At 47.2% G+C, this 20,378-nt stretch overlaps 1 long non-coding RNA gene across 3 annotated transcripts in view; it reads right to left on the reverse strand.

The window, feature by feature from the left end:
• The window catches only part of LOC121105775, a 366,257-nt gene that overhangs the window by 24,378 nt on the left and 321,501 nt on the right, over positions 1–20,378 (reverse strand). The window lies entirely within an intron of this gene.

The following is a 20,378-nucleotide window of genomic DNA, read 5'->3' on the forward strand; positions in this document are numbered from 1 at the left end:
GGCTCTGGAAACCCGCGGCCATATTCATACCCTCAGGCCAGAGACAGGAGGATCTTCCCAAGAGAAACAGTCTAGCATAAGATAAAAGGCCAACAAACACTGGTATTTCCAGGTCCCTGCAACCAAATGACCAGGTCCCAGCCCAATAACTCTAAAAGGAATCCCACCACTGAACAAGCTTCAACCTTCAACCGTGCACGCAGACCTTCTGGTCTTCCCTGCCCCTCGCTCTCCAGTAAGAAGGGATTGTCAGAGTCTACCAGGAAACTGAGGCAAGCCCGTAAAAAAGAGGCATCTTTTGCTTTAAAAAGTTTTCTCTTCTATGCATGGACTCTTTTCTCTTCCAGTACATTTTAACATTTGGCTGTGGCTGTTAACAGTAGCCTCGGGGGGGGGGGGGGCAAAAGCATCTTGGCATTTAAGAGGCGACATTAAGACTGAAGAGAGCTCCAAGAGGCCAGAATCAGATGAATGATAGCGTGACACTGGGAAGTCACTCGACGTAGCTGTTGCTCAGTTTCCTCATCAGCCACGAGAAATCACCACGAACCGCACCTGCTCCTGGTGCCCCAGTGTGAAGACAGAGCTCGCGCTGGGGGGGGCACCCTTCACATCGACTGTACAACAGGCACAACCGCCCGACCGGGAACATCGCAGGGCTCCGCACGCCACCGCCACCGTACAGGACCAGACACGCACAAAGCCTTCTTGTTCTGGAGAACCCTCGTCCTCCCAGCTCCCGGTATGCAGAGCCTCACCCCGAGTCTGCGAAATACTCCCCCACACCCTTCACAGTACGTAGGTCGCCGCTGATGTCACGAGCTGTCCCTTATCAGCCAGAAATGCACCCCGTTAAGCTTTGTGTGTCTCTGAGCCCTCACGCCCCACATAGCCCAGATCCTTCCACTGTGCCTTCTAGAGCTCGGGTCATCTGCATAACCTTCAGCACCCCAGCCTCCTGCGCGACATCTCTTCTCTGCTCTGCTCCCACCGAAGCCGGGCTACCTGTGCAAGACTCTGCGCCGTCCTCTTCAGCTGGTTCTTTCAGACGTCGAGCCAGCAGGCAGGGGTGTGGGGCGGGTATGTCCAGCTCCTCACTGTGGCTTCTAGACCATCGTACCTCCTTCCTTGTGAAATAAAGCTCATTCTTTGAAGCCCTTGCCATTAGCTACCTGTCATCGTGACCGTCATCTATGGACCAGGGAGCTAATCCCGTCTTTCTTGAAGACCCATGTCTGTCTGTCTGTCTGTCTGTCTGTCTGCTGGTGTCTTCCTCCACCTGTGCCCTGAATTCAGTCCCCTCCAGGTTACTCAAAGATATCACTGTGGCAATTGTCCAACCTCTCTTGCATCTTTTCCTCTCTATGGATTGCTTCCATGATCATACAGAGAGCCCCCCATCTTTAAAAACAGGAATAAAAGAAAAGAAACTCCCTTGAACTCGCCTGATTCTCGCTTCTTCACTTGTCCACTTCCCTGTATATCAAGACTCAGCCAAAGAGGACCTGTAACCCCTGAATCCACATCTTGTCCCACTGTCATCTTCTGAAACTACTCAGGTTGGACTGTTGTCTCCACAGTAACAGCAAAATCACAGGCAGCAAGGTCAATTTCGTGCCATTAAACCTACTGGTCATTTCACCTTTGACACCAAAGGCCCTCTTCTCCAGGAAGCGTTTGCCTTCACCTGGTCTCTGGGAAGCCACACCCTCAGCCCTCCTCCCATCACACTGGCCACCCCTCCCCTCTCTCTCTCTGCACTCACTCCCCCACCAGTAGCCTGGCGTCGCAGGACGACTCAGCCCTCAAACCTCTCCACTCTTCATTTATGAGAACCTGCTAGGTCATCCCATCCATTCTGCCTTTAACTTCCATCCATACGCAGAGTCGGCCAAACATATCTGTTCTCTCCCTGAGTTCTGCGCGAACATCTTCTCCTGGGAAGATGGCGTCTCACTGGCATCTGACCGGGGTCTCACACATAACAGTCTCAGAACATAACTCTTGATTCTCCCTCCCAAATCTGTCACTCCCACAGTGTTCTACAAATCAATGAATGATTAAATCAATTCTCTCATTTAATCAGTCCAAAACAACTCAATTCCTCTTTCTCCCAGCGAGTAATTCCAACATGCCGTATCTATCATCTACGATCTACTATCTACCTAACACCTATCATCTATCCAGATCTAAGAAGCTCCTCAGGGAAAGCAGAAAACTCTTTATGTTTTTACTTATCAAATATCTCTGAAACTCACTCCTCTATGAATCAGAAATTAGCTCTTGGTGTAATTTCTCTCAGCACAAATTTCCCACTGGTTTCTACAGAGACACTTGTCTCTGTAACTCAGATGAGGGGAAATGCTCTCATCAAACAGCCCTGGAGCTACCATCTGAATCATCAATCCCCCTTCTGGATTTTTCCAAAGGAATTGAAATCAGGATCTCAAAGAGTGTTTGTACTCCCATGAGCACTGCATTATTCACAATAGCCAAGATATAAAAACAACCTAAATGTCCACTGATGGATGAATGGATAAAGAAAATGTGTGTGTGTGTCTCCCTCTCCCTCTCTATATATATATGCACACACACATATACATATATATAATGGAATATTATTTAGCCTTAAAAAGAAGGAATTCCTGCCAATGGTGACAACATAGGCCTAGAGAACATTATATTAAAAGACAGAGAAAGACAAACACAAATACTCTACGATTTCTCTTATATGTGGAATAGAAAACAGTCAAACTTGTAGAAGCAGAGAGTAGAATGGTGGCTGCCAGGGGCTGGGTGGGGGGCTGCGCTGGACGGGGAGGTGTTGGTCAAAGGGTGCAAAGTTTCAGTTATGCAAGATGAACGTGTTCAGATCCACCACAAAGCACAGATCCTAAGCTAACAATAGTGTGTTCTAGACTTAAAATTTACTAAGAAGGTAGATCTCACGCGAAGTGTTACAGTAATAATAATAATAATAATAATAATAATAATAACAACAATGGCAAGAGGAAACTTCAGGAGTGACGGACATGTTTATGGCCTTGATGGTGGTAATGGTTTCACAGGTGAATACTTATCCCCCAATCATTGAGTTGTAGTCATTAAATATGTACAGCTGTTTACATGTCAATTGTACCTCAATACTTAAGAAGGAGGAGGGGGAGGGGGAAGGAGGTGGGAGGAGGAGGAGGAGGAAGAGAAGAGTGTTCAAACAAAGGACTTGACTCAACATAGGATTTATTACACCGGCAGAAGAGGGTATGTGAGCAAGTCAAGCTTCTTCCCTCCCTCCACCCACTGCCAACTTCAACAGCCTCTGTTGGGTTGACCAGTTGATGAAGACCACAGCACCCCTCTGGCTGGGGTTTCTTCTAGGCCATTCTGAAGTTCCAGAGTGTTTAGAGGAGCTACAGAAAGAGCCAGCACAAGAGTCCCCTTGTCCGGGTGTCTGTCATTTGGGACCAATTTTAGGATTAAAATAATTTCCCAAGCACACTGATATGCTGTGCCGATCTTTGTGTGGCTGCAGGGATGGAGACTGTGACCCTGCCCTCTCGGGGCTCACGATCCAGAAGGGAGGCATTCTCACTTGTTTAAAAAAAAAACCCTTGTATCTTATTCTCTTTACCCCCCTCTGCCCAAACCTACTTCTGCTGACTACCTCTGACTACCCAGTGCATCCGCTACCAATATCCAAAGCCCTGTCTCCTCTGTCCACATCAAGCAGACCTCAGCTGCAACGAGGAATTAAGATTGCAGATTAAATGCCCTTGTTCTTAGGCAAAATGATGGGGAGTCCACTTTAAACTCCTATGGTTTTTGAATATAATAATGCTTTTTTATATTAAAATAAGAATCAGTATTTTACACTTTAAGAAACTTCACATATGTACAAAATTTTATTCATTGAGATGGTCTCAAAGCAAATAATAGGCTTTTCCTCATAAATCTATTTTTCTTTGAAGACTTAAATTCTTTCTCATTGTAGTCCCTTGCAACAGACAGCATGACCCAATGTTCGTTTGTTCAAACACTTGCAAGGAGTTTCACGAGCTGTTTTATGTTTCCCTTGCATTTCTTTTTTCCACGTTAGAGTACCCCACACTCTTTCTGTAAATTGTATTTGCTAGATGTACAAGGTATCGACAGAAGTTTTCTAACTGAGAAATAGTTCAGAAGCAGGAACCACTGTGTTGGAGAAACAACTGATTACATTTTGGGCTTTTCAATGCTATCATTTCCAGAATCTGAATTCTGAGAAGCCAAGGGAATGCTTCTACTCCGTGAATGTGTATCAGTAACTGCTGGAGTTTCATTTGAAAAAATACCACAACCAAAGAAAATTCCCTAAGAGCTTTACAAAAGACCAAAACTGTCTTTGAAAAAACAAAGAGAACTCAGAATTTTTGTTTTCTAGGACATTTTTTGGACATAAAGGCATGGACACATCATCATCTAAAGTTCTTCTTTCTCGGGGTCCCTGGGTGGTGCAGTCGGTGAAGCGTCAGACTCTTGGTTTCAGTTCAGGTCACAATCTCAGGGTCATGAGATTGAGCTCCGCTCAGCAGGGAGTCTGCTGGAGATTCTCTCTCCCTCTCTCTGCCCCTCCCCCTGCACACTCTCTAAAATCAATCAATCAATCAATCAATCAATCAATCAATCTTAGGGGAAAAAACTTCTCATTCTCAATAGCTCCCACATATTCATCACTTGATATAACATGTTTATCTTAAAAAGGCAATTGCCAGCAGGTCACCAGGCTTTGGGTGTATTTAAGGCAGTGAATTCCTTGGGCTTGAAATCATACCAGGTGAGTGACCTGTTCCTCCTCCAGGCTCCGTCAAACTCTACAGACATCGAGCCCAAACCTGGGGCTCATCTTTGTCTTACACCATCACTCACCGTCTCACCCACCATCACCAGGTCTCATTGCTCCCACATCCACACAGGCGCAACTGGACCTGGTCAGCTTCTCTCCACCCTCACTACCAGCTCCCATCTGGGGTGGCCACAGCCCTTCACCTGCACTGAAGAGATAGGCTCCTCGTGGGTCCGCAGCAGCCAAAGTGTTCATCTTAAAGGACTTGTATATCACTTCCTGTTCAAAACCTACAAGGGCTTATGTGCACAAATAGGATATCACTCAGAATCCTTACCAGGGGCCAGAGACCTTGTGTGATCTAGCCCCAAGCTCCCCCTTCTCTCAGTTCGCTATGCTCTAGTGACACCGGTCTTCTTTCAGTTCCAGCAAAGATCTTTTCCAAGCCAGGGCCTTTGCACGTGCTACTACTTGGCCAGATATGAAGTTAGAGCAGCCTCTGCAAATTACAACTTCAACTGTCGAGTCACAGGAGTAATTTTTGAGACCAAAAGAGTGAGTAGACCATGCTGTTACACTGTCTCATAATATGTGCCCTTGAATATATTAAAGTCACACTAATTGTATAATTACAACTATTTTTAGTCTGCCTCCCCACTACATTATAAGCTCCATGAAAACAGGCATATGTCTATTTTCCCATGAACGGTATCTCCTTTGCTTGAACCCCCCAAAATAAATAATCACCTATTCAATAAATACTTGTTAAAGAATAAATTGTTATTTGGGGGCACCTGGGTGGCTCAGTCGTTAAGCATCTGCCTTTGGCTCAGGGCGTGATCCTGGCGTTCTGGGATCGAGCCCCACGTCAGGCTCCTCATTCACATAAAACTCAATGTTAGCATTCTTCTCTAGAAGAAAACCCAAGCTCCTTCCACCAGGGAAGTGACCATGCTGAGTGCAGAGCTGGGAAGACTCGCCGTTTGCGTCGGGACAGAGAAAGGGAGGAGCCGGAAGACAGGGTGTGGAGGTGGTGCACCTGCCTTCCACTCCCCTGCAATCTATTAGGACTCTGTGGTGGCCACAGCCTCCTGCAGGAGAGACTGGCAGCTAGGTTCTGGGACAAAACAAGAGGAACTTTCTTAATGCTCCAGGGCAACTCCAAACTTAAGAAAGAGTCGTGTTTCAAGTATTCCTCTCCTTTAACTAGGCTTATTGTGGTGATCATTTTGCAATATGTACAACGTCAAATCATATTGTACACCTGAAACTAATATAGGTATATATAAATAGGGAGAGAGAGGCAGCGTGAAACGTACAAGAACAGAAGGAGGGTCAAAGTCCCGAGGGCTACTGAGGTGGCCCTGGGTGAGAAGGAAGGCTCAAAGAACGCTTCCTTTCTCAGAGCGTCGGAGGAAAGACACACCAGACAGGTTCACAAGGTGGGCAAACGGCCTGTGTGCCTGGCATGCTTGTTGAGGGGGAGAGCTAGGACTTTGATAGAAGTGCATGCATGTTAAGTTCTGAACTGCCTAAACTGACCCTTTTCTCTGCCTTCCAGATGAATATATAAGAAAGCCCTTACCTGTCTTAAGACAATTACAGGAAACCAACTTTTTTTCCCTTATTGAAACATATTTGACATACAACAGTGTGTAAGTGTACGGTTTACAACGCGCTGCTCTGATACATTTACACATAGTAACATGGTTGCCATCATAGGGATAGTGAGCACCTCTAGTCTGTCATGCGAGTATCATTTCTCTTTTGTGCTGGAATAAGTGGATCTCCTCTCTGAGCAGGTTTGATGATTCTAGTGCCGTACCATCTAGATTCACTATACTGGGCTTCAGATCTCTGGGACTGTCCACTGGTGGCAGCTTTGTGCCTTTGAACATCTCTGCGGTGCTCCCACCCCGGGGCCCGCGTGACCACCCTTTTACTCTCGGTGCTTCGAGCTTGGCTTTTTTAGATGTACGTTTAGGTGACACCACACCGTGTCCCAGTGCTCAGCACTCGCTTCTGCTGTTCACCTCTGCCTTTTCGCTCTACTTTCCTAGCTTTTTTTGACTCTTTTTTTTTTTTTTTTGCCACTTCTCCCCATCTCTCACTTCTTCAGGTCTGGATCCTTCCGTTCCCCCACCTCCTCTCACGGTGTCAAACTCGGGGCCTCGATCATCTCGGAGGAGCCGATCCAGCTAATTTCCTTCTCACGCTGGGCTGCAGATGCCACACTTCCCCCCTCATTTCACCTGTGATGAATCAATCCAAAAATAAGTATTGAGGGTGGAGTATGTGCCAAGCATCCGTGGGCACTGTGGGGCAGAGGATTTTGTTCCCAGGATGTCAGAGAGCTGACCAAGTTAGCGAAATTCTGGGGTCGGTGTAGGCTGTGTGTGACCCTGAAGGGTTTACCTTCTCCACGCCTGTGTTTTCCCATCCGTAAAAGGGGCATCATAGGAGGGCCTGCAATGGAAGGTGTCAGCAGAGGCTACACAAGATAATCTGTAGGAAATGTTCACTACAGAGCAAGCTGCCTAACACTAGGATGAACAGAGATCGTATCACCTCCTCAAATTCATGCCGAACTAGCAAAATGACAATACCGATTGCTCTGACATCTGTGGAACATGTGATGGGCTTTCAGCTCATCTGTCATTTCAAGGCTGATTCCCAGAGCTACGTCGGCCCCAACCTGCCCGCCATCCCCAGCCCCACATTTCCTGCTGGCACCCGAATGAGAAAGGCATGGGTTGGACGTACCGAGTAGGCAGCAAGAGGGTCTCGGGACGCAGCCCCAAGTAGGTCTGCCTAGCTTAAGGCCACGGGGTCCGGGGAGGGTAGTGTTCCCTCAGCTGCGGTTTGGGACTTGGAAACGACAGCGTGTGCTGCAAGCCTGAGCACACAGTAGGGCGGCAGAGCTGTGATTTTATCTGGCGTTGATGTTTACTGCGGCCGGTGGAAACTTCCTCCCCCAGCAGGACGACTGAGCATAACGCTCGCGCACCACATATGGCTACTAGATTCTGATGAGAACCACATCTTCTGGAGACCAGCTCTGGGGGAGGGATTGCTCTCTTTCATTGTTTTGCCTGGAGATAGGAGATTCCCTTCCTGCAGTGATGCAGTCCTGACCCTCCTCCAGAAGGACGCATATGCTCGCGCAGCGGCCCTCCTCCAGATCCCCGAGGCCGGGCTCTAACGAGTCGCAGGATTCCAGGCGCACAACGATATTCACGATGATGATGATATGAACGATTTCTAACTTTAAAATGCTTTCTTATCGGTTCTTATTTCATTCTCGAGCAAATGTGAGAAGCAGGCCCTGACATTACTGTTCCTTATGTCACCTACGAGGACATGGTGGCCCGGAGACGCTGACGTCACAGAGCCCGCAGCAGGAGAAAAACCGAGCTCTGGTCAAGTCTTCTTTCTGCCCTCTGATCTGGTTGCCTCCCTCCCCTCGTTCCTGAAGTGCCACTCTTCTCTCTATATTCAGGGAAGAACCACCTTACCCAAGCTTTGGCTGTAACATTGCTCTGATTTTTTTCCCTTCTAATCTGGTCCTAAATGCACACAGTGGTCCTCCCTTTCACTGTCTTCACTGCTCCTACTCCCTCTTGCTCCAACATGTACCCATCCTCATTACCGCACTGCCCTCCTAAAAATAATCATTGAGGCTCTACAGTCTATAAAACAAAACCGAACTCTTCACTCCACAAGAGAGGTCCCTACGTACTTCTGTATGCTCGCCTCCAGGAAGAGCCTTCCATCCGGGCCGCTCACGGACCTGCTGCTCTGGGAGATGCCACGGGACGGGCCAGAGAACCGGCCCTGCCCCCTTCCCGGAGACACCCCCAAAGCCCAGGTGCGTCTGGCTTGTCCGCTAGACCTTCTCTGGCCACTCCAGCCGGGAGCAGTCTCTGCTCTCCAGCTTGCCTACCTCTCGCCTGCCACAAGGCAGATGCCGCCTTATGTTCCACGGGCGTTATTTTGTTGTTCGCTTTCCCCGCAGAACCTCCAAAACTCGAGGCTTCAAACGTGCGCTCTGGTCATCTGTACACAATAGACAATGGGCACTTGTGGGCTTCTAGAGCTAAAGGAGAGTTCCAGAGCATGTGGGAGAGGAGAGGCAAAGGGACACAGAAACACAGCCAAGAATTCGCAGTGTGACCCCCCCAAATCCACAGCAATGGCACTTAGAAGGCTTCCGTCTTGGGTGTAAGTGATTTTGATTCCCAACGGACTGGGCTTCTGACACGAGGAAAGACGGAGCCGTGGAGCACCCTGAAACTTCAGGATTAGAGAACAAGGGCATTTTTCAAAGGCACTCAGTGTGGCTACCAGCTGGCAGAGAGTTTGCTGCAGGAGAGAAAGCCGGGGGGTGTTTATGTCTAAAATTATGTTTAATGAATGTATATTTCCCACATCCTGCTGGCTACTCTCAAAGACCTTGCTGTGGCCCATGACGTACTCTGGGCGAGCTCACAAACCAGTTCAAAAGGCAGAGCAGCGCCTGCTGCCTGGTGCTCCCTCATGAGAGGCTGGGGTCCACACTCTTGGAATGAACTGCACAAAGGTGGTGGCACCGGGGTATCGCCGACTCCATGTGTCACTGGTGCCGTTAACCTGGTCCCTTGGCCGGACTGCCCCCACTGGCTACCACTCCCAGGCCAGTTCCTCCCTCACGTGCCGGAACACAGAGCCCTGTGAAGGCTCCAGGAAGAAATCTATTGGTCAGTGGCTGAGAGTCTGAGCAAAGCCTCACAACCTGGGTTCTATCACTACATAGCCAGAATGTTTTCAGAATCCATCCTTGCTAAGAGTTTTCTCAACAAGCCAAATGGTCAAAGCCATGTCCAATATTACCTACTAGTTCAGTGCAGGTGAACTGAACATCCCTTGTGGCATTTGGCTGGCAGCCTGATACAGCTCAATTACACTTTCAACTGGACCAGAACCATTCTGGGAAAGCTAACATTTACACCAGGCGGGGGATGTAGGCTAGAGGTGGGTCTAGAGGTTCCCGAATACTCATAATTATCAATGACATTTGCAGACCATTTACGACACACCTGGCATTGTGCGAGCACTAAGTCTGAATCCTCACCACCGTCCTATGAGTTAGTATGACTCCCATTTTACAGATGAAGAAACATACCATCTCTCTTTCTCCCACACTTGCTTGTAAATGCCCACACTCCACATTTCTATGCTACACTGCTCCTTGCCAAAGGATTTCATTCTGCCACAGGACACCGTTTATAAGACATTGCTTTAGTGGTGGGGAATTTGGAGTTTGAGAGGGTCTTTGCTGTCTAGAATCCAAATATTCTTTTTTATATAATAATATTTTTTATTATATTATGTTAGTCACCATACAGTACATCCCTGGTTTGTGATGTAAAGTTCCATGATTCATTAGTTGTGTATAACACCCAGTGCACCATAAGAATCCAAATATTCTTAAAGAAGGAAGCAGCATCTGAATTCTAAACCCGACTCAGCCACTGACCAAGCTGTCCTCTAGTACACTGGACAAAAGGCAAGTGTGGCCATCACTGACTAAGACGGTTATGTCCTGAATGTCCAGTGTATTCTAGCTCCAGACCCAGTATCATGGGAAATCCAAAGCAGCATAAGACATCAGCCCTGCTCTCAAGAAGCTTAGAATATAGACACGGAAGCAAAATTCACATGTGAGATGATCACAGAAAGCTCGAGTGGCAATGACCGGGAGCTCAGAGCTCCTGTAGTGCTTGGAGAGGCTCACTGGAGCAGAACTGGGGGGACCTGCAACGGGGTCAGAGTGGTGGGGACAAGAGAAGGATGCACCTTCCCAACAGGATGAAGGGCTGGGGAGAATGCTGGACACGGCATCTGAGGGCTGATGGGGACGAGGTCACAGCCCTGGGCCAGTCACAGGACAGGAGGGGCAAGGTGGAGAGCGGGGAGTGGCAGCCTGGGCACCCTGAACCTCCCAGGGCTTCTGACATTTCCTTGCCCTGTGCCTCGAAGCCTCCGTCCAACCAAGGTAAGCAGCCCAGAGAAAGGAGCCCAGGCACCTCGCAGGAAGCCTGCGTGTCTTCCAAATCAGGCATTTACTGAAGAAGAATCCCCCCAGAAGAGAGGAAGGAGGTTAAACAGGGTTGCACTCTGTCTGTAACGGCTCTCGGGGGCACAAGTCTCCACCAAGGCAGGCAGATCCCACAGTTCTTCCCCTGGGTAGCAAGGACCTTCCCCCTTGGGTGATCCTTTCTTTCAACAATCCTTCCTCTGTCCCTATTTTGTTGGATCTCTTGTCCCCAGATGACCTGACTTCTGCATGACCTATGGTCCTGGAGACAAGAATTGATTTGTTTCGCTGCTGTGTTGAGTTTCCCTCCACAGCTCCTACCCCACCACCAGTGTTCGCTACGTGGCCTGTTGTGCCCAGCTCTGGGCTGAGCCCTGAAAGCATTTATGAAATTCAGAAACGCTGGGCCTTTAAACTGGAGGGATCCTAGCAGTCACCTAATCCAAGCCCTCCGCTTACAGGTGAGGAGCCCAATGTCCAGTCTGCTGGCATAATTTGCTCAAGTTCACATAGGCTTCTCATGACGAAGCTGAGAAAAGTATTCAGTGCCCGTACATCTCTTGACTGTGATTGTGAAACGAGATAAGGCAGTTTATTAGTGAAGGTCTGAGAAACGAGGTGATGAAGCCTATGACCTTGGGGCAGCTAGTCGAGATCTCTCAGACTCAGTCGGCGGAATTCTTCAGGGTCACTTGTTTCCACTGGGTTCTGGACAGGTGGACCTGGACGATGACTGTCCTGCCTGCCTGCTGATCCCAAGGTTTCTGTTCACTGACAGAAATCCTTGATGGAAAACAGTCTCTCTCAAGGGGGTGCTGAGTGGCACGTAGTTTGCAGGGAAAGTAAATATTTTACACCTCTCCAGGGGAAAGGCAAGGAGGAGCTGCCACCCGCCCCAGAGAGCAGAGGGAAGTGTCAACAGCAGCTTATCCTATTCCCACACTGGAGAAGAGGGAAAAGACGAGCTGTATTTCACAAATGCCAAAGCTTCTCTAATTTGTCTGCCTCTGCTCTCATTACTAACCCAGAACCGCATGACAGAGCCCCGGGGGCTGCATTAAAATTCTCCAACAGAGGTGTTCATCAGTAAGGATGGAGGACGACGGGAATACAGAGGGGAAATGAGCCCTCAAAGATCGTAATGAGGCTAAACAAAACCCCCAACAAATAACGAAGCGGAATCACTGGGTAAATCAGTGACGAACTGATAATATTCATTGAATGTGAAAATTTTCTGCCTTAGGATACACTGTGGCCCAGATGAATGCCTGAGTTTTCAGATCTGGGAACAGGGTGCTTCCAGATGGCGAGAGAGAGAGAGCACAGCCCACTGGGGATACAGAACAAGACAGTGGTGAGCTCACTAAACTTGGATCCCCCAGAGGTCAATGTGAGAAGGTCCAGATTCTCATAGTTGGAAAGAACCTCTGGGTTTTTTCCATTTCAACTTTCAGTTAAAAAATGGAGTGCAGTGTTGGCTTTTAGTGACTGCTGGTTATTTTCTAAATACTAACAAGTTATTAATTTGGACATTCTCATCATATTTCCTAATACTCTTTCTTTCAAGCCTGTTTTATTGGCTTGACTACCATGCTATTGAATGCGCACATACAATGTGGGTGTGGCGGTGGGTGGGGGTGCAGACGTGTTCGTGCCATTGCCCTCAGGAGCTTACAGTGAAACAAGGAACATAACATACTTTGATATTCTTGAAGAGCTTATCATTTCCTTACGAATGACTTTTGCTTATTGAAAACCCCTCCCTCTCTATAAATAACCAAAACAAACTGAAGTCAGGAGAAATTATAAACATGTTTTCCCATGTCAACTTACCGCTAACATTCCCAAGGTCATCTGGCTTTAAAACACAATCCTACATGGTCTGGGAGTGGAGAAGGTCCCTAGAAACATCATCATTGGTTTTGAGACAAGTCGTGTGTTTGCATCACACCTCCTTCTTAGAAGAAATAGGGGACATGCAGGGAAAGGCTGGATAAGAAAGCGAGGAACCTAGTTTTGGGGGGAAAGAAAGTAATGACTTATAACCAGTAAAATACAACAAAGGAATTTCCAGGAAGCACTATTCATGAGAAGGAAGAAAGAACAACCACACACACCCCAGAGACAAAGCGAAAGCTTTTATGAGAAGCATTTTCAAACAGGATAAGAGTGAGATATAGCAAGGCTCACAGAAAAACAGGACAAAGGAGCAAAAATAAATATTATAAAATGAGGTGCAGAAGGAAATGATCAATGCTTAGAGATTATAATTTTAAAATAATCTTGACAGAGACAGAAAGATGAAAACAATAGAGTTAGAAAAAGAATCTTTGTAGATTTTTATTTTTATTTTTTTTTTAAAGATTTTATTTATTTATTTAACAGAGATAGCCAGCGAGAGAGGGAACACAAGCAGGGGGAGTGGGAGAGGGAGAAGCAGGCTCATAGCAGAGGAGCCTGATGTGGGGCTCGATCCCACAACGCCGGGATCACGCCCTGAGCCGAAGGCAGACGCCCAACCGCTGTGCCACCCAGGCGCCCCTCTTTGTAGATTTTTAAATAAAAGGAAAGTCCCATAGGTTAAGAATTCCACAACTGCTTTGTGATATAGGTTGAACAAATAAATATATTGTAGATAATGAGAACTAAGGGTCTTGCTGTCAGAATTTACAAATAAGGAAAAAGGAGAGGCTAGAAAAATTCTGTGGTGCTGGACTGGAGCTGAAGGTATCAATGTGGACTTATGATTTCATTTTAATATATATACTGAAAAATGGGGGCATAAATACAGATGAGTGTATGCATGTGTTATACGAACCTATCTATTCTCAGCTACATCCACTGAGGGCGGCTGGAAGGAGCAGCGACAGCTCAGTACCAATGAGCACAATTACCACCCGTGACTTGGCTTCTAAATACTATTCTAAAACAAACAAACAAACAAAAAAAACCCACCCAAAACAAAAATGGAACCAAGGCTCTTTAGTTGAAGTTGTTGATTCCAGGACTGAAACAAAGAAAATTCAAGATGAGCCTGGAGTGTCTGGCAGAGCTAGAAAATGAGGAAGCAACGAACAAAAACGCACATACTAAATGGGGACGGAAACCAGCCTGAAAGAGCTCACAGAGGCCAAAGTCAGAACAATTTGAACACACAAATAAAATAAATAACAACCGTATTGGATTATAACTCAAAGAATAAAATGAACATCTGTGAGTTCACACTGATAGAAATAAATAACCGAATACACAAAGGGACGGATGGAGGGGCAATTCTTCCTTACAGCAGAATTCTAATTAATAAATATAGAAAAAGAAAGAAACAAACAAAAAGTCACCAGTAGAACAAGAGAGTAATATTGGTACAGGCAAGATCCACTGGTAAAGGTTAAAATTCATGTGTGAAAGTTTAAGCAGAAACAGGATATCTAGAGAATCCCAAAGTATCCTCCCCAAAATATTTGAGATAAAAGATTAACTTCACACCAGAGAATCATGGCAGACACCACTCTGGCCAAGAGACCAAGGCTGACATCACCAGTAACCCATATCGACATGCTGTCCATCTGATAAGGTGTCCTGAGAAGGACATGTCGCCTTGGTGGGATCCTTCCTACTAAGGCATAGTCTTGATCTGATCATGAGAAGCAAGAGGAAATGCTAATACCTCACCAGTATTCTTCAAAAGTACCAAGGGCATGGAAGTCAAGGAAAGCCTAAGGAGCGGTCACAGACTGTAAGGAGACCAAACCTAGGACACTTGTGAAAAAACCTGGTGAAATCCAAGTCAGTTCTGTACGTCACTCAGTGGCATCCTATGAAGGTTAGTTTCATAGTTTTGAGAACTGTTCTATGACTATCTGAGAGGCTGACTGAAGGGGAAACTGGAGGAAGAGTATAGAGAAGCTCTGTACTATTTTTGGAACTCTTCTGTGAGTCTACAGTTATTTCAGAATAAAAAGCTTAAAAGACAAGAAAGCCCCACTGATAAAAATCATAAAAAATGGCGATAGTCAGTAAATTAATGCCACCAGGCAGCCCGTACTGAATGGACTTCTTCACACCATCTGGAAGACACCACCTGTCCAAACAAATGTCTTTATGAAAGAAAATGATGAAGACCCTGTTTTACTGGCTGGACAGCGTCTTGTGCTTAGCTGACCCTGGTCAGCCCTCAACTTCTCCAAGAGGCTCTTGCCCCTCCTTCATCCACGCCCTTGGCTCTGTGTAGGGTGAGTCAGAACTCAGGCCAAGTCCTTCAGTCTTCAATTGTTTCCCAAAAGGCAAGAAGCCGAACACGATCCGGTCTGAGGGGCATCCCTGAATCCCAACTAGAGCACTGGCTGAGCGGAGGCAGCCTTCTGAGGAGAAACCCCTAATTCAGGCTGCGTGTGCTCAGGCAGACAGCGAGGGGCTGGGCTGGATCCTGAAACAAGGAGGAAAATGGAGGGTGGTGCTCTCCCTCGTGCCAGGGAGCCAGCAAGGAGACGGCTGTTCCACGCCGCAGGCCAACCTCCCGAGTCTGGCTCGGGCTGAGCAATAGCATCTGGGTTCTCACTCTCAGAGAACTAAAGCCCCGCTCATCAGGACCTTCTGGAGAGATGGACAAGTGAAGGGACACATTCTGCTCTTCGCCCTCCGCTCCTTTGTTTTCTGCCGAGGAGTCACAGGGGGCATCGGTGAGAAACAGAAGACAAGGAGCAAGGAAGCTTCCACTGTGTGAGTTCCCGAGCATCTGAGAATGTGAATCTTGCTTTACATGCTATTGCATATGTAATCCTTCAAAGGCTTCTGCCTTCTGATTGCAGCCTCACAGCAACCTCCTTCCAGGTGAGGAAACAGCCAAGCATGTCCATCACATACGACTTACTGTCTGCTCTGCACTAAACCCTGTGCCAGGGACTAGTGAGGAGACTAGCCTCGGCCTCTGCTGCACTGATTACCCATGGAGGAGTCAGACCCTCACGGCTTCCCAATACCCCTCTGCAAACTCCCATTTCCCCTCGTAAATCGTGGTGGTAGGTGACCTGACGTGGACTCCGTGGTCAGGACAGACATTTCAGAGGGTGCAAGGGCATTGCAGAGGGGTGGGAAGGATGATGGGGAGTTGGCCAGCATGGAGAAGGAAGGGGAAAGGAAGAGGGGGCCTTGGGAGAGGCCAAAACAAAACCCTTGACGCTGGGATGGAACAAACAGGTGGGTGGGTCACATGATAGGAAGTGAGAAATGACAGAAGCCAAGCCGTGCAGGGCCTCCAAGGCCGCATTAAAGATGGGGGTTTTAGCACAAGTATCATGGGGGCTACGGAAGGCACCTTGATGCAGAGGAACACCCACGCATCATTCCTGCACAGGGTCTCAGGACAAGGCAGGCAGGAGCTGGGATGAGAACCAGAGTCTCCTGACAGGCTGCCCATGTTCTTGGCCAATTACCTCCCTGCCGATGAGCTCAAGAGCCTATAAAACTCCAGGAAAAACCTCTAAGGGTTTTTTTGGATTGGCCTGGATTTGTTTTACTCCCCCCCCAAATGTCAGTAAAGGAATAAAACTGTAATAAATCCACAGATTACAGAGAATAGAAAACAGTACAAGATAATAAATAACAAAACAAGAAAATTGTGGATAATGAAAAGTGGGCAGAAGAACGGAGGCAGAGGAAACCCAAGTGTCCACACGGAGGAATGCTAAGTGGACCGTCAACAATAAGCAGGTCAGTTTCCGCCTGGAATCCTGGAGCTGCTCAGAAGTGGGGGGCAGAGGTCAGGCTAAACAGACTGGGGCCGTGGAGCAGTCTGTACAAGGAGTTCAATCTCAGCATGGCTTTCCTCTAATTCACGGGGTGTGGAAGGGTGATTTTGGGGGGAAACTGCACCGGAGTCTCCAGGAACAGCAGACACCAGTGATGGGGGTGATGGGGACCACCACCCACTTGCGAGTGCTGGTCACGACACTCACCCCCCCTCCCCAGTGGGGGAGTGGAGAACAACCAGAGATAAGACCTTGGATTTAACTTTGGAGGAAGGAGATGATCCCAAAAGGAGATTGCTTGATTAATACTCCATCATTAAAATGTTTCCAATTAAAAGAAAAAATACCTGTGGTGCACAGAATAATTACCCCAGAGGTGTCCAGGTTCCAACCTCTAGAACCTGTGGCCGTGTTGTCTTACGTGTCACACATGTGATTAAGTTAAGGGTCTGGAGATGGGAGAGTAGCCAGGTGGGCCCAGTGTAATCACTGGGGTCCTTAAAAGCAGAAGCTCGTTCCCAGCTGTGGTCCAAGAGATGCAACACTGGAGCTGTGAGGATGAAGGAAGGCGCCATGAACCAAGGAATGTGGACGCCTCTAGAAGCTGGAAAGGGTAAGGAAAGCGACCCCACCCTGGGGCCCCCGGGGAGGAACTAGAGCTGCAAACACCCGTGTGGGACTCTAGGCTGCAGGACTGTAAGGTTATAAATCTGTACTGGTTTAAGCCACCAAGTCTCTGATAGCTTGTTACAGCAGTAATAGTAATAGAAATTATAGGGGCACCTGGATGGCACAGCGGTTAGGCGTCTGCCTTCGGCTCAGGGCATGATCCCGGCGTTATGGGATCGAGCCCCACATCAGGCTCCTCCGCTATGAGCCTGCTTCCTCTCCCACTCCCCCTGCTTGTGTTCCCTCTCTCACTGGCTGTCTCTATCTCTGTCAAATAAATAAATAAAATCTTTAAAAAAAAAAGAAATTATAAAAAAGAATAGTAATTACTATTACCGTAGTAAAAAAAAATTAACAAGACATGGCAAATAGTATGGAAGTCACTTTTTGGGGTAACTGGTTGGAAGCAGCAGGCTCCGGGCAGTGATGGAGCTCTGTTCCTTGTCAGCAAGGTGTTTTCCTGTCTGATGTCTTGGCTCTCTGCCACGGGGATAAAAAAACGTGCTTTTCCATTCTGTTCCACTAGCACAGTATTCCCCTCGCTACCCTATAGCAATAGCAGGGTCCCATGTGACGCATGAAAGGGAGAGTTTTGTGGCTTAGAGCAGAGAAGGAAAGAAAATGAATTTAAACTTTCTCCCCCCAGGGAGAGGGACGTTCTCTCTCTTGCTCTCACTCACGCTCTTCCTTTTAACTTGGTATTTCGTGCACTATTTGCAATCATATCAAAGATGATAGGAAATGCCGTGGAAGGAATGTCTCCTCACTGCAGGTAGCGTGCCTCCCTCTCCTTGACTTTTCAGCCTGGGCCCCTCATCAATGGGGTGTCTCCTAGCTCTTTGACACGAAAAGTCACAATGCTCTCTTAGCAAATGTGACAAGCGCCTTACATCCACAGGATAAGCACTCAATAGATCTGTGTTAATTATCTATTACTGCCTATAGACTACCCCAAAACTCAGACTTAAAGCAATCAACACTCATTATCCCACAGCTCAGCAGGGGTTTGTGGCACAAGGACCATCAAGAGTTGCTGCCAGATGAATCATGTGAAGGCTCTTCCGGGATGGCTCCCTCACATCCCTGGCGAGATGGTGCTGACTGGGGGTGGGAGGCCAGTTCCTCACCATGTGGACCTCTCCACAGGATGACTTAAGTGTCCTCGCAAGGCTGTGGCTGGTTTTTCCCAGACCAGTGATCCAAGAGAGAGCAAAAAAGAAGCCACAAAGCCTTCTACGACTCAGAGTTGGAAATCCAGCCCATCACTTCCACAATACCCTCTTGGTTACAGTCATCCAGATTCGATATGGGAGGTGGGGGTGGACACCAGGAGATGAGAATTGTTGGAATCATGTTGGAAGCAAGTACTCTTATTGTAGAAAAAGAACATGACAAAGCTAGGTTTTAGTGGTTTATGAGTTGCCCACACTGCATTTTCATGTTGACTTGTCCGGAAGCCTTATCAACCCACGAAGCCAGTCTTACACTCTGTCCTCCTCACTCCCAATCCTTGCCGTTTTGCTTGTGGTCAGAGATTACAATCCATTGGCTGAGAGCTGATCTTGATTGACATGTGGGGAGAAGTGTTGGATGGTGTTGATGAATGATGAGTCCCTGCTAAGTCAATTTCTCTAACCTCCAAATTTCTTCTCAATCTCAGGGTGATGGGACCACCCCAGCAGACTTTTTGAGAGACAAGAGAATTTATACCTGATTGACACAAAACAGACTTCAGCTGACAAGTTGAAGGCCTCCCAAAAAGTTGATTTGGTGAGTCACTTTGACTCTATTGCTGAGTTCACTCATGTGTTGAACAAGTGTGGAAGAGACCAGTGGTTCCTGAATTTGACTGATTCTCTCATTCTTCTGTGTTAAAATCAGATTCCCAAGCCCCATCCATGAGCATCATGATTCAGTGGGTACTTGATGAGGTCCCAGCATCTACATCTTATATAAACTACTTCAGATGGTCTGATGGTTTAGGGACCATTAAGCTAGCTCAGATTTTCTCAACTGGAGATGGCAGACCCTTTTACTTTGGGGAAAGGAAAATGGTGAGGGCTTTTTTCTTTCCTTGGAAAGAGTTTTTACATTATCGAGAATGGACCCAATGACCTAGCAGATGGTCTTCCAGCTATAAATAGCTAACACTTTATGCTTCTAGGTTGGAAGAAGTTTGTGTATGGTGGTGTAAAACCTTATACGGCAGATTCAGTCTAGTACTGATTTATCTGGAGGTTTGTAGTTATCACCACTTTCTTCTAGGGCAGTAGTTCTTGAACTCTAGTGTCAAAAGAATCACCCAGCCTAGAATCATCTCCCCGGACCAAGGTTTCCAAAATTTCCCTGATCAGAGCCACCTGGTGGCACTTATTAAATGCAATGCATAGAAACCAGATCTCTTCCCTAGTTCTACTTTGGAATATCTAGGTCACTTTGTAAACAAGGGTTCCAAGAAAGTCTGGGAAAGTCTGTTCTGAGAAGCTGTAAGTGGAGGGTGTCTAGAGATAAGATACCCCCATCTTGTCCTAGGTGAAAGAGGCCACCCACTGGGCTATGGTTACACAGCCGGCTGGCTAAAGTTCCACCAAAACTGCATATTGTCTTTTTTGTTGTTGTTGTTGTTTTGAGAGAGAGAGAGGCAGGGAAAGGGGCAGGTGGTGGGGAGGGGGAGAGGGAGGGGGGGGGAGAGAGAATCCTAAGCAGACTCCCTACTCAGTGCAGAGCCTGACTTGGGGCTCGAGCTCATGACCCCGAGATCATGACCTGAGCTGAAACCAAGCATCAGTTACCTAACTGACTGAGCGACCCACGCGCCCCTGGACTGCGTATCATCTTAAAGGTTTTTTTTAATATTAGATCTCTAGAAGTAATGTGGACCTGACACATCTGGTTGGTCTCACTGGAGACAAATTAAAGCAATAAGATAATGCAAGTCAGGAAGAGAAAACTAATTAGCAAGTTCATTTTATGCTCTGTCAAAATTAAAAAAAAAAAAAAGAAGGAAAAAGGAAAGCTAATAAAGGCCCTAAAAAAATTGCTATTTAACCCTGTGAACCAGATA

Source organism: Ursus maritimus, unplaced genomic scaffold (genome assembly GCF_017311325.1).
Source record: "Ursus maritimus isolate PB19 unplaced genomic scaffold, ASM1731132v1 scaffold_3, whole genome shotgun sequence".
Taxonomy (NCBI): Eukaryota; Metazoa; Chordata; class Mammalia; order Carnivora; family Ursidae; genus Ursus; species Ursus maritimus.